This window comes from Protopterus annectens, chromosome 14.part0 (genome assembly GCF_019279795.1).
Source record: "Protopterus annectens isolate FY-2018-M chromosome 14.part0, PAN1.0, whole genome shotgun sequence".
In the NCBI taxonomy this organism is placed as follows: Eukaryota; Metazoa; Chordata; order Ceratodontiformes; family Protopteridae; genus Protopterus; species Protopterus annectens.
Genome location: NC_056748.1, coordinates 1,159,811,406 through 1,159,826,810, shown reverse-complemented (window position 1 = coordinate 1,159,826,810; position 15,405 = coordinate 1,159,811,406). Strand labels below are relative to the sequence as shown.

General features: G+C 41.1%; 1 protein-coding gene across 3 annotated transcripts in view; it reads right to left on the bottom strand.

Moving 5' to 3' along the window:
• Positions 1–15,405, bottom strand: part of ZGPAT (zinc finger CCCH-type and G-patch domain containing) — a 1,297,382-nt gene that overhangs the window by 1,048,860 nt on the left and 233,117 nt on the right. The gene's annotated exons all lie outside the window — the stretch shown is intronic.

Genomic DNA, 15,405 nt, shown 5'->3' with positions numbered 1-15,405 from the left:
AGATCCAAGGAGGTGGGACCTGTGGCAGGTCTAGTCTGGGCCGGATCTGAAGGCCTTGATGCAGAGGCCATGGATCCAGGAGTGGATTCCCAGGACCTCAATTCCAAAGGTCTCAAACCAGAGGCCTTGGATCCAGTAGCAGACTTGTTGGATCTTGGATCCAAGGTCCTCGGATTCCACAGCACAGAGGTGGGAGCCAGATCTGAGGAGCTAGGATCTGACAGCCTAGGCTTCTTGAAGCAAGAGGACCCAGAGACAGAGGGTGCCTCTCTCTTCTGGTTAGAAGGACCAGGCTTGGTTGGAGACTGGTGGACCACGCCCCCCCCCCCCTCCCAAGCCATGCCTTTCAAAATAACTTATTGGAGTGCTTAACCAAGGCCCTGGGGTTGAATGCGGCACAAATGCCGCATTCATAGCTTTATAGGTAGGTACTAGGCTATTAGCCCTAGGGCCTATATAAGCCTAGCCAAAAAGATACCCTGGCTTTCGCCACCCAAGAAAGTTATCTTCCTGTACCCCTGTCGAGCAGAGCCACAGAAGTAATCCCTGGGGTGAATTTTGTATTTCCCATCCAATCATCAAGATTTTTCTTGAAGAGTGCTAATGAGGAGCTCTGTTTGACATAGATAGGTAGTCTGTTTCAGAGTATGGGATGTCTCTGGGACAGGAATCTATCCCTCCAGCATGTTCTGTTTATTGTGGTGACAGGGTTTAGGTCCTTACAGCGTGTAGCTCGGAGGGATTGGGATTTTTTTAAGTGCAGCATGTCCAACAGCTCTGGGTTTGACATAGATTTGTATGTTAGGCAGAGATCGCCTCTGAGTAAGCGATATGCAACGGAGTAGAGCTGGAGTTTTTTGAGACGGTCTGCGTAGGGCATCTCTTTGCGGCCAGTAATCCTCTTTGTGAGGTATTTCTGTGGCCTTTCCAGTTGTTGTAGATGTCTTGTGAGGTACATACCAAAAGGGGTGTTGTACTCTATAATGGGTCTAAATCAGTGATGAGTAGACGGGAACAATGACCTCTTTTTTTCTGAATGAGAAACCTTTTGCAATGAGGTGAGCCACGTAGAAGGATTTCCTGACCACTGTGGCGATGTGATTATCAAAGGAGAGACTACTGTCCACCTGTGTCCCAAGGTCTCTTATCACACTTTTGGTGTTAAGTAGATTACCACTTATGTGGTAGTTCATGGGTACAGAGTTTTTTACCAAAGGGGATGACGATACACTTTTTGGCATTGAGCTTCAGGCCATGGCTTTGACACCAGGCATCTGGCTCAGTGAGGCCCTTTTGTAGTATGTCCACATCGTTAGGAGTTTCGATTATGGCTCCTAGTTTGCAGTCATCTGCAAACTTTGTTAGCCAAAGACCGTCTGTGTTAGCCTGTACATCAGAGAAGTAGATAGCAAACAGGAGAGGACCCAGGACTGAACCCTGTGGTACCCCACTTGTCACTGGTCTGAAGTCGGATTTGGAGTCTGCTACTTTCACAGTGTGGGTTCAGTCCGTGAGCCAGTTGGCAACCCATCTTGTGGCATAGGGATTTATACCTAGTTTAGTGAGCTTATCTATAATTCCACAGTGGAGGATGGTGTCGAAAGCCTTGGCGAGATCTAGATAAGCTGTGTAAACCACCTTACCCTCATCTATGACTTCTTTGAAGCAGTCACCAAAGCCAATCAGGTTTAGGAGATCTGCCTTTTACAAACCCGAACTGGGTAGGGTCCAGAGTTTGGAGATTACCAATCTCTTTGTTTATGAGTTCCATGATGATACGTTCCATGGCCTTTCAGACCAGGCTCGTCAGGCTAATGGGCAGTAGTTCCTGGGGTCCGTCATGGCTCCCCCTTTGTGGAGTGGGATACCCATCGCAGTGCGCCATTCAGTGGGCACAAAGTCTGAGGTGAGGCTATGATTAAACATGGTACTTAGGTAGGGTGCCAGTTCATTCTGTAGTTCGTGTAGAACGCAGCCTGGGATATTGTCAGGCCCCATGGATGCTGTGTTCTTGGCTTTGGAGAGTGTGTTTTTTACCTGTGCAGCCATGATTGCAGGAACTGTGCATTCTTCCGTTATAGAAATGGGCCCTCTAGGGGGTGAAATGGGGTTAGCACTGAACCTATATGCCAGGATGCTGGCAATATCAGTTGGTTCTGTATATTTAGTGCCATTGTGCTGTAACTCCGAGCAGATCTGAGTGTTGCCATTAGCTACAGAATGCTTTGTGGTTGTCTTTAGAGTCAGTGGCAATTTCGTTTTTGTAACTAGCTTTGGAGGATTTTATGAGAGATCTCATCTTCTTACCGAGGTTGACCAGGGAGTTCCTCCAGTCATGGGATTTTACTCTTTTTTGCAACACTTTCTTTCTTCTGTTATAGAGTTTGTTTATGGCAGAGGACCACCAGATTGGCTTCCTTTTTTTGGAGGATAGCATCTTGGTTTTATTAGGGATAGCATGATCCATGCACTTGTGTAAGTGCTTATAAAGTGCATTTGTGTAGGATTCAGCAGTCGTACCTCTATTGTCTGTCTGCATGGGTGTCATGAAGTTTACCACTTCAGTCTTAAGAAGTGTAAAGTTGGCTTTGGAGAAGTTTTTTACGGTGGTTTCCCTAATTGTGGGTGGGGGTGGGATGTGGATGTCTAGGGTGATTAGCTTGTGGTCGGATCTGACCAATGAGGAATTGACCTCTGGTGTGGAACACCGGTTGCCCATGTTGGTAATGACCAGGTCTAGGATATTGCTGCACCTGGTGGGGGTGTGAATAAGTTGACCCAAGGCGTTGGAATTTATGAATTCCAGAAAACGTTGAGCAAAAGAGTTGGTACAGGAGTAGTTTTCCCAGTTGAAATCGCCCATTATTAGGGTGTTGGGTTGTACCCTAACACTTTCCAGTGTATCAAGAAATGAGGAGTGGGAATCCTGGGGCATAGCGGGGGGTCTGTAGCAAGCTACAATCTGGAGTGTGGCTTTGCCCAGAGTTAGTTGAACTTGGATAATCTCGGATGCATTATGCTGTGCAACTAGCCTGGAGATGTGGATATCCTTAATGAATATGGACACGCCTCCACCTTTAGTGCTTCGTTCCGGGTTAGGTGGCCGAAAGGTGTGATATGAATTATAGCCTGGAAACACAGGGGTGCTCTCTGGAGCTTTGAACCAGGTCTCTGTCACTGCACAGATGTCGATGTTCTCCATTTTAAGGAGTGCCTCGAGTGAATGCATTTTGAGGTTTAGACTTCTAGCACTGAGTAGCATTACCCTCAGATTTTGTTTGCTTGTACTTGTTACGGTGGTGAATTTGTCATTTGAACCTTGCCTAAAAAAGGCACTATAGGGGTGGCAAGAGCCTTAGCCAGTATCCCGAATCCCAAGGGCAACAGGTGTAGGCCATCTCTGGCAAAGCATTGTGGTCTGTCGATCATGTCGTCCCAGGCAAACCAATACTGGATTCCCTTAGAATGACACCAGAAGCTTAACCAATTGTTGAAGTCAATCATTTTGTTCTTGTACTGTGGAATAATTCTGGGTGATGGCAGGATGCTACGCAGGGCTAGGGTCACACCTGCCTTGGCTACAAGATCGGAGCGTTCCTCCATGTCTCTTTTCATGTAGTCCAGGGAGGTACGTCTCAGGTCATTCACACCAACATGGACAATGACAGTGTCATATTTGTACTTGTTGTGGAGTGACCTGAGTGCATGCGTTATGTGGGGGATCCTGGCACCTGACAGGCAGCGGACAGTAACTTTCTCATTTGTTTAGCCTGGTGACTATAGAGTCACCTATGACTAGAGTGTTGGGTACATTATGCCTTATGGGCTGTGGTTGAGTGGCACACTGAGTTTGTGGGCTATGTGTCATTTGGGTTGTGCTGGGGAGTGGAGCTTGCTTGCGTTTCTGCTTTGGAGGTCCCTGATGCTTGGGCAGGTTTTTCTTGAGAGCCTCCATGAATGTAGGTGTGTGTTTTGTGTTTCTATGTGTGTGTTTTGGTGGTGTAGGTTTTGAGGGACTATGTGATGAGTGTGGTGCGGTGCAAGTGTTTACCTTCTCCTCTTGACTGTCTAGTCCAGTCTTGGATGAAGAGAGCTTTGGTTCCAGTTTGGCTATATAAGTGCATCTCTCACAGGTTGTAGTGTTGGGTGGTAGAAGGAGAGGGTTGTCTGTGTACATGAGGCAATTGCTGCATTGCCCCAAGATGCCCAGATTCATCAGGTAGATAGGAGAACTCACCAGGAGCTGATCCTTAGACATGCCTGGATAGGTGCTTATTTATTAAGTACTAAAAACTGCTTTCCTCTAGACAAGTGAGGAAAGTTGAGTGCTGTAGTAATTTGCAGCTTAAGTAGTGCTTACAACGAGTTCTGAACAAGTGCAGAGTTCAAAGAAACAGATTTGAGTGCTGAGAGTAGAAAACTGGGTAGCTCTAAGAAACAAAATTAAGCTAGAAGGTTTCCCTCCAACACAGAAAGGCTTTGGGGCTCAGAAGCCTACAAACAGTCTAGACCACTTACAAGAAAGGCAGGAAACAAGCTTAAAAAAATTTTTTTTTCTTTCCCAGATGCTCTCTTTGTACACAGTAGGAGTGCCTGAAATCAGAATATGATCTCACTGCACTCAGTTGAGTGAGCAAATGAGATGGCCCAGAAGGAGTATCCAAACACAAATTTTCAAGAGGGCGGGCAATTTCAAAGCCACCAAGATTAACACCAAAACAAAACCAGGGACAGTGGGTGGGGAACTAACTGGAAAAACAAAGTCAAAACTTCCAGTTCAGTTAATATTCAATGCAACACAAATAAATCAATTAAAATGCTCTACTATTTGAAAAAAGTGCAGATTAAAAGGTACGTAAATTCTCTTATACGTCCAGTTGAATACAGCTAGATCTTAGCCGGCCAAAGCTCAGGTTTTAAGCAGAAAATATTCCAAAATGTACCACTTAAATAGGCAGTAACAGGATATCAATGAATGAGACTACCCCCGACTGCAATTACTGTCTATGCAGGAATTCTAACAGGCAATAAAATCTAGCAAACACTAACTGAAAACCAGTCAAAACTTCCAGTTCAGTTAATATTCAATGCAACACAAATAAATCAATTAAAATGCTGTATTATTTGAAAAAAGTGCAGATAAAAGGTACTTAAATTCTCTTTTACGTCCAGTTGAATACAGCTAGGTCTTAGCTGGCCAAAGCTCAGGTTTTAGCGCCCACATAGAGGCACTCCAAGTTCAAGTCGGAAATGAGCATCTTCCACCCACACGATGAGCACCTCTTAAATCCTGTTGGTTTGTCAGACATACTGAACAGCAGACCAAGCAGCAAAGCCAAAATGCAAACCGGAACCGTGAACCACAGCTAAAACCAGTCAAAAAACAGCAAGAAACCAAAAACCAACACAATTAAATAATTCAAAAGTAGGAAAAAGAAATGAATCTAAGCCTAAGTTGTAAGAGAGAGAGTTTTTAAAACCGAGAAAATGGCACCAAAAGGGCTGACCAAAAGAAAATAGTTAGAAAGTGAGGGGAGGCTAAAAGGGTACAAAAACTATAAACAAAGAACTGTAGAGAGACAATAAATAAGTTTAAAAGCTATAAAGACAAGAATAAAGTTTGAAAATAAGCACTTATCCCACTAAGGACTCGAGCCAGAGGGATCACCTCTGTCTGTAGCGGTGAAGTGGCAAACAAGATCTGAGGGGTTAGAGGGGAGCACGAGATTATGGGAGTGGGAGGAGCTTGAGGCTAGTATCTGTCTTAAAAGTTACCGGCTCAGATCTGACGTCTGATACTACGACCCAGAAGTGAGGAATAGTGACATGAATAACATCAGATCAAAAGATTTCTTAACAGGATAAAACATCAGCACACCGAGAAAGTAAACACTTCCTAACTAGTGCTTCAGTAACACAAATAGAACTAAACTATAAAATAAGTTACAAAAAACATCTACTTCAGAAAGCACATAATCAGACCAAGGATGCTGCTATTTATGTGCAGCAAAACGAAAAACAAAAGTAGAAGCAGCCTCCTACTCTTCAAAATACACATCAGCAAAAGCATCTCTCCCCCCAATGAATAATAGCACACAAAGACTGAACAGACACAGACAAAGGTTTCAATAAAGAATGCCAAATAAACTTGTGTGAAAGAGGCTGCCTGAAGTAGACTTAAGACAGGACTGCCTGAGAGAGCTAGGCATACTCCCCAGAAGCAGAAACTGCCATTTTCACCACAGCAGCATAAGACTTGGCCTGAGAAACAATTGCAGAAGCAACAGAAGACACAGTACTAGCAGAAGTAACTGGCAGAGCTGTAGGGGGAGCCAAACCAGCAGAAACAGAAGCAGCCAAGGAACCATCCTGAAGCTCCATTTCATCACCCAAATCTAACACAGACACATTACCAGAGTTATGCAACACAGCTGAAGTCTGTGAACATAGCTAAAGTTATTGAATGAAAAGAAGACTATGAATCAATAATAGAAGGCAAAGTAGAAGAAAACAAAAGAAAAGAAACACTAGTTGTGGTGCTCACAGCAGAAATGGCCACCATCTTGCTTCACCCGGAAGTGAAAGCAAGGACTTCTTAGGGTTTGGAGAGTTACACTGTCAGCCCAGCTATCTGGAATTCTGTAAATAATTCTATGTCATTTGTGAATGTTGATATGATTTATACAGAACTGTATGTTATGTATTGAGCTTCAAGAATATAACCACAGCATACCCTGCTGGAACATAGAAGAGTAACTTAACAAAACTTCAAGAAATAAGTTGAAATTAAGTGCTTTACGATGTGCTACAAAAGTTAGTTTCATTGCAGCAAGAAGACAGGATGTCTACAGCTAGAAGTTTTTTCTACTGTCTTGGAGAGAAGTGTTTACTATGTTTAAGTGTTTTATTGCTCTGTGGCTTCCTAGCAGCTGCACATCTGAGAGATATGTATTTTTAACTCACAGATGTCAAGTTTCTGTTAGCCTGGGAACTGAAGGCAGGTAACAAAGAGTAATGTCATCCAAGCTGACCCAGCAGTAATATGTGATATTAATTTAATAACTCTCTCAGAGAAAGACTTTTGCATTTTGTATATTGTCTTAGACCTAGAAACATCACAGTGTAAGCAACTTCTCTGTGTGGAAGATTTTCAGTCCATATATTTCTAGTTAATCACTGTATATTAATCAGATCAGACAATAGTAGTAGAAGTAGCGAACGTAAACTCGTCAAGTCAAAAAGTAATAATAGAAAATATATAATTCTACAGCATTACTAAGTATTCGAAAGTAATCCAAGCAAGGCAGGCGTTTCCAGTCGAAAATCCTTTATTAAGTACACAGACAAGCGATCCAAGTAAAACAAAAATAGAGTAATAATTTCCTCACAAGCTTTCTAAATATATATATATATATATATATATATATATACTTTTTATCAGGCATGGGAGTGGTTTATTGTGCTGTAAAACAAAGTGTTATTGGTACACATGTTAAATTCACATCCCTTCCCCCATCAGTGTGACATTCGAGCTGGTCCTGCCCTACCTAGTAGCCATCATAATAATATATAGCCCTAATGTACTTTAATGGTACATCTTATTTATCAAAATTATTAAGTAGATTATTAAGTCTGTGATTTCATATACAAGGCAATATACTACATGGCTGGAAATATATAAACCTTAGTTCATTTCGCGATCAAAAATTATATATAAATATATACATATACATTTTGCATGTAAAAATCAGTTTCTATTTTCATAACCTATTGTTAACAAAGATCGCTTTCGTTCTTCTAGACTTCTTCAGGTCTGTGTACAAGAACCCTAAAAACCTATATAATTGTATAATTAGTTAGTATTGTTATTACCATCATTTTGAATAAAGTTGAAAAAAAAAAATATATATATATATATGTATGATGATGGAAACAAAATATACACAAATTTCAAATGATTTAAAATGGTATTTAAAACCAATTTGTAGAAAAAAATAAAATACAATTAGTCATGTAAACAATGTGGCAATTTTCTAAGTTGCGGTGCACTTTTAATTGAACAGTAGTAGTTTAGTCCAGGCTTTCTAAAAGAGTTCAGCTTTAATTGCCACATAAGTTCATGTTTCTCCAGAATATTCGTCATGTCTCCTTCAAGATCACCCATGTCTATGCAATCCAGGATCTGGAACTTAAAACCTGTGTGTCTTTTATGAAGAGAAAGGTGTTTCGCTAGTGCATTATTTTTACATCCAGAGCGGATTTCTGACAGATGACATGAAATCCTTCGCTTGAGTTTATTTACAGTCTTGCCCACATAGAATGCATCACATCACAGGTACCAATAACACTTTGTTTTACAGCACAATAAACCACTCCCATGCCTGATAAAAAGTATATATATATTTAGAAAGCTTGTGAGGAAATTATTACTCTATTTTTGTTTTACTAGGATCGCTTGTCTGTGTACTTAATAAAGGATTTTCAACTGGAAACAGACTGCCTTGCCTTGCTTGGATTACTTTCGAATACTTAGTAATGCTGTAGAATTATATATTTTCTATTATTACTTTTTAACTTGACGAGTTTACGTTCGCTACTTCTAGTACTATTGTCTGATCTGATTAATATACAGTAATTAACTAGAAATATATGGACTGAAAATCTTCCACACAGAGAAGTTTCTTACACTGTTTTGTTTTTAGACCCACTACACTTTAGTGGGTTGTTTTGAGACTTCGGGGATACAACGGAGATTACTTGTTTTTTTTTTTTTTTTTTTTAGACCTAGAAACATCTATCACCATCATCTGGATGCCTTGCTAATATTAAGTAACTGGGGAAAAGTAATTTCTTTTAGATACAGATAGGAATATAGTAAAGATTAGTTTAGATGTTTTCTGTATTTATTTGAGACTGTCCTGCAATGTTGTTTTAAAATATTTCCTGTGATTCTGAACTCTGTAGTTACTGTGCTGATTGAGTATGGTCTTATTCTTTTATTATTTATTATTAAATATATTTAAACCTATCTTTGTGGCTGATATTTGTGAGAGATATTTAAGCTTTTAAAGTACTTGCACATGTATTTGGTGACACTGTACAGGCCACTCCAGTAGCCTTGTTTGGTCAAAAACTACAATTTGGATTAATAGTAACATTACACAGTAGGATTGGTCACCCTTTGTAAGGGCCTTAGGGTAGCTGATAAGGAACTGGCTGGTGGCAGTTATAACTACCTTATAGTCTGGGAAGAAGGGGGCATAGCTAGTAAACCTGTGCCAGCCTTTCCCAGATGTTTGTATACAAATCAAATCTCAAAGCGTGTGTGTGTCAGCTACTTGGGCAGGGACACGAAACACTGGTTGGACAGAGAGGGCTGCTGGAGGTTTTGGCTTGGCCACTCGGCTGAGATCTCAACCCTACAGCTGTGCCAGTGGGGAGTCTTATTGGGGATCTGATGAAAGAGGGAGAAACCAGCCCCAGAATGACTGTGATCTCTGTGTGCTCTTCAGGGAAATTGTACCTTACTGTGTGTGTACTTGTCATCCTCCCATTGTGTACGTCCTTCAGTATTGCCAGTGGTGAAGCTTGAGGCTCCTTGATTACTGGGCCAGTGCAGGGGGCATCACATATTTGGAGTAATAACCCTCACTGGTTCTTTAGCGCTTTTTAAACATTTTTTTTTTTTTTTTTTAAGTTTTTCACTTCTGGTATTTAAGCCCTGCATGTGAGCAGGTTTCTGCTTGTTTGAACCAAGTTGCACCGAGGAGGGCTACCAACCACAAATCTGAGCTGAGACACCAGATGACTAGAGGCTTTTTGCTTGATTATACTATTTGCAGCACATTTTACTGTGTTCTGCTTATTTAATACTGTACTTTAATACTGTAAGCTAAACCGCACTGTTTTACTGCATTTATCTGCCTTACTGTGCCTGTTAAATCATATTTTGTTGCTGTTTTCATTGATTGCTAAGCATATATTCTTTGTTCTGTTTTCCCAACAAGCAGTGTTTTAAATAACTGATTTGCTTGTGTTTAAAATATTCTTTAGTGTATCCTTCCTATTTTTCTACTGTTTAAAACATTTTTTATTGTTTCCTGCCTAAATCAGTGCAGCTAGTAGCTGCAACTTAGTCCAGACACAGGTTTGCTGCATTTGGGTCTGTTTGTCGTGGCTGTTGTATTTTTTTTTCAAACATTTTTATTAAATTTTCACACGACAAAGGCAATCTTACATTTATACAAATGAAAAACATACAAAATGATACCACTTTAGTTGCAAACATTATACATCATAGTCACTACTGAAACAACGGTAGTTGCAAACATTATGCATTACTTAAAAACCATTCAGTCATTGTCACTTAAGCATTATATGGCTCATTAAAATCCTGCCTTTTAAACATTGCTGCTCTGCATATGTTGCTCCCACAATTCCCATTTATTCCTATGTAGATTGTTCCTTCCCTTTTCTAAGGATCCCAATTCCAGTTCTTTTTCCTGTGTTACTATATTCACTACTTCTAGTAAAGTTTGTCTAGACTTTGATTTCCATTTTCTAGTAATTACTTTTTCGGCAGCCACCATAATTAGACTCAGCAAGGCTTTACTATGTCTAGGCAATTCAGAGTCTGTAGCATCTCAAAATAATCATCTCTGCAGTCACTCCAATCTGCTCACCCAACATCTCCAACAGAGCAGTCTGCAGGGAATCCCTAAAGTCTGCCAGCTCATTACACTCCCAAAACATATGTTCCCAGCCAACTCTTTTTTGCCTGTCACACCTCCAACATTTGCAATCCACCTGAGGAAAAATTCTATGGAGTGTACTTGGGGTATAAAAATACCTATGTACACACTTCCAGGCAAAGATCCTAAATCTTCTAGACTTTGTTGCATATTTAGGAGATATACATATACCCCCCCCCCCATGTCTCTTTGTGAAATGCTTATTCAATCTCTCTTCTCAATTCTTTCTAAGCTCCTCTGATTGATTCTTGTAATTATCATGCACCAGGGCCCAGTCGGTTACGGTTCTCTGCCTCAAGTCTCACTGAAAGGCTTGCAACTCTCAAAAGAATCCATTCTACTCAACGACCAATCATGGAAGGTTCGCTCTACCTGCCCCTTATATTTTCTGTAACAGTTAAGGTTAATATCAACAAATATTCTCCTTTGTATATTATAAAGCAAACTCACTGGGTCCAAAAGCACTGGCAAAAATCCCCGCCTACCCATATCATCTATTAATTTGCTTCGTACTTAGACAAACAATCAATTGCTAGACGTTTATCCCTCTGTAGTGCATTCTACCTGCATTTCAGCCGTGTGAAACTCGGCTACAACAAAAAAGAGCTCTGCTTCATTAAAAAAGAACAGTGTGCTGTTTTCAGTAAACACTTTACATTTACTTGCTTTAAGAAATAAAAACTGAGTGCAGCTTACAGTATAACTGGTATATTTTGCAAGAACATACCTGGAGCAAGCTATCTTTAGTAACAGTGTTATCTGGTATAGCCTTTTTTAACCTCACTCCTCCCCCTTCCCCTTGAACAGAGGTTACTTATTTCCCCTACTGAGCCTGCCATTTTTAAACTTCCAGTACACCAGGGCCCAGCTGATTACAGTATGTACCTAGAACATGTTGGAATGTCTTAAAAATCTGCCTGTAGTTCTTTCAAGCTAAAAATGCATTTGCAACTGTAATTTAGTGGCATAGTCACTTGTGTTAGTATGGGTTTATTCTTCCAATTTCGTTACTGTGCTGTGGTGTTTTAAATACTGGTACAGAGCTGTATGCTCATTATCGTGCGATGATTAAAAGGCACTGTAACATACACAATGAGAAGATAGAAACCATAACTAAATGCTAGCTTGTGCTGCTGCAATGACTGCTGCTTATTAAGAAATTCTGCAAAATGTTAAATTACACTGCTTAGAGTGTTTTTCTACATATGCCAATGCAACCACGTGTGCATGATCTGACTGTCTGCTGGCTAATATAGTTTGTACCTAACTAGTATATCCCCTCTCTAGGTTCTCTGTCCCAAGTCCCACTGAAAGGCTTCCAACGCTCAAAAGAACCCATTCTACTCAGCGACCAAGCACGGAAAGCTCGTTTCTACCTGCCCTTTATATTTTCTGTAACAGTTAAGGTTAATATCATCAACAAATATTCTCCTTTGTGTATTATAAAGCAAACTCACTGGGTCCAAAAGCACTGGCAAAAATCCCTGCCTACCCATATCATCTATTAATTTGCTAAGTAATTAGATAAACAATCAGTCGTTAGAAGTATATCCTTCTGTAGTGCATTCTACCTGCATTTCAGCCATGCAAAACTTGGCTACAACAAAATAGAGCTCCTCTTCATTAAAAAAGAACAGTGTGCTGCTTTCAGTAAACACTTTACATTTACTTGCTTTACGAAATAAACAGTGTGCAGTTTACAGTATAACTGGTATATTTTGTAAGAACATACCTGGAGCAAGCTATCTTTAGTAACAGTGTTATCTGGTATAGCCCCGCTTCGCGAGGGTTCGTGCCGCACCCCGCCCCCAGTACTGCCAAATTTATTGGGCCCTCATCCAACCCCCTCCCCCTTAACCAATCACAACCTGTGTTTTACTGATACCACCCTTCTGCTAAACTACCTAACTAGTATATCCCCTCTCTAGGTTCTCTGCCCCAAGTCCCACTGAAAGGCTTCCAACGCTCAAAAGAACCCATTCTACTCAGCGACCAAGCACGGTGGTGCAGCGGTAGCGTTGTTGCCTCACAGCAAGAGGTTCTCCCGTTCGATTCTCGGCTGGAGTGCGGGGATACCTTCTGTGTGGAGTCTGCATGTCCTCCCCGCGGTTGGGTGGGCGTTCGAAAGACATGCGTAAATGAGCGTGCCTTCGCTGAAGGTTGAACGTCGAGCTGGCACCTCGGCGTTCGTGAAAATCTACTGCCAATCATTAGCGGCTGGAGTTCCACTGTGGCGACCCCTAACCGGGAAAAGCCGAAAGACAAACAGCAACTTTACAGCTTCCTCTTCTTCTTCTGCTCTAACATCGTAGCCCATAACCACTTATTTACTAATTCTTCTAAACACCTTATTTTGTACACTGTCCTTACAGTAGCAATGATCTCATCCAAATTTTTCTCATCACTCTGTTTACTAATAATGGCCTATATACCGTACCACCTCACCGCATATGAAAACCTACTCTATCCAGAATTCAAATGCCCAAAATCCCAAACCTCTACCACTCTTGCTCTTAATAAGCTAGAACATTCTAATAGTACACTTTCACCTAAAGCCTACCCCCCAAATACTATCCTTCTCTCAAATCCAGTTGCATTAGCCAAAAAAAAACAGGCAATATCTTAAACTTTTATAAGTAAAATCGTGAAACTCATAACCAGAATGAACTAAAACCTTACCAAGGATGGTGACATCCACCCTAACCCTGGCCCATCCTCACCTGGCAACCCTCACCCAACCCTCACCCAAACCCTAACACTGCCACACCTGCTGACTCTAGCTCTGTGGATAACAATTCTACCTAGTTTACTCTGTTAAATAAGCACCCAAACTCTTTCCTGGCCTGTCATCTTAACATCAGAAGCCTAAATAATAAAATCCACTACCTCCATGCCCTCCTAGCTGTCCACTCCCCAGATATTCTTTGTCTCACTGAAACCTGGTTAAAACCAGCAACTAAAGACACAGAAGTAACTCATTCAGGGTATAACATCCTTAGGCTGGACAAGGCATCCAAGGAAGGTGGTGGAGTAGCTGTATTATTTAAGTCCAACCTTACAGATACTACTGACACCCAACAACCTCCCCAAGTAAATAACGCTGAAATTCTCATCACCAAAATACAAATAAATAAAAATGTAGATATATTGTCAACATTTATTTACTCCCTGGAAAGAATGTCAGCACCCTAGAACATATTCTACACTGGCTAGCCTGCAACTATTCCAAAGAAACTACAGTCTTAAGTGACTTTAACATTGGCTGGAATACCTGTTCCTCTGAAGCTCCTAGTAACTACATAAACCTTCATGGTTTTTATTCAGACCATATCCTCTCCCACTAGGTATAGCAAAAACAAAGGCAAAGGTAGTATCCTAGATTGGATCCTGATCAATGGTGACCCACAGATGTACAATTAAGGCACTCTACCCGATGATCTAAGTGATTATTGCCTTACCTATATCATTAGGCACAAAGCTGATAACCCCCATCTCCACACCTATAAAGTGACACATAACAAAAAAAACTTTAACCTAGAAAACTTCCTAAATTATTTCAAGACTTACAAGTGGTCAGACCTTAAACTACTCCCATTAGATGAGGCCGTGGCCTTCTTTAATGCTAAATTCCTCACTATACTTAAATCGCATGCCCCTATCCGCACCATCTGTGCCAAAACTAGAACTGCCCCATGGCTAACTAGACTTACAAAAAACAAAATACCTCATAGAAATAAGGCATGGACCACTTGGTATGCTACTAAAGACCCAATAGATCAGGTCAGATACAGTCAATTAAGGAATGACACTAAAAAATCCATCACATTAGACAAAAAAATACTACTATACCCACCTGCAACAAAAGCATCAAAACAAGCCTCAAAAGTTCTGGGCTGGAATAAACAACCTCCTCCAGCCAAGTAGTGGACGTACCACTACTCCTACGCTATCAGCAGCCCTTGACAAAACACCAGAGGCAACTGCTAACACATTCAACTCCTTTACTGAAACTATCCAGGCACTAGCCACCCAACTCACTCCCACCTACCCCAACCTCTCCCACCTTACCCCCCCTGCTTTAACTCCAACAATACTACAGACAGCTCAAATCTTCCCAAGATTCATCTCTCCTTTAACTTCCATTCAATCCCTACTACCCTAATCCGTGCCCTTCTCAAAAAACTAAAACCCACTACTCCAGCATCGGGTCACCTCCCTGCTGAGTACCTGCAATTAGCCGCAGACGCCATCACACTCCCAGTCTCTATCCTCATTAATAGACCAATCTCCAAGGCAACCATTCCATCAACATGTAAATATCACATGTAATACCCCTTCATAAAGGAGGTAGTTCCATAGAACTGTCCAACTTTAGACCCATAGCCATTCTGTCACCACTAGCAAATATCTTGGAAGAAATGCATCCACAAACAACTAATGTACTACCTCAACCAAAACAAACTGCTGACAGACTCTCAGCATGGGTTCAGACCACACCATAGTATCAATTCAGCTCTCTTATCTTTCACTAATGTCATCAACCTTAATCGAAACAACAAACTATCATCAGCACTCTTTCTTGACCTTTCTAAGGCCTTCAATATGGTTAACCATCAACTACTGCTCAGTACCCTGAAAGCTGTATTCTTAGACC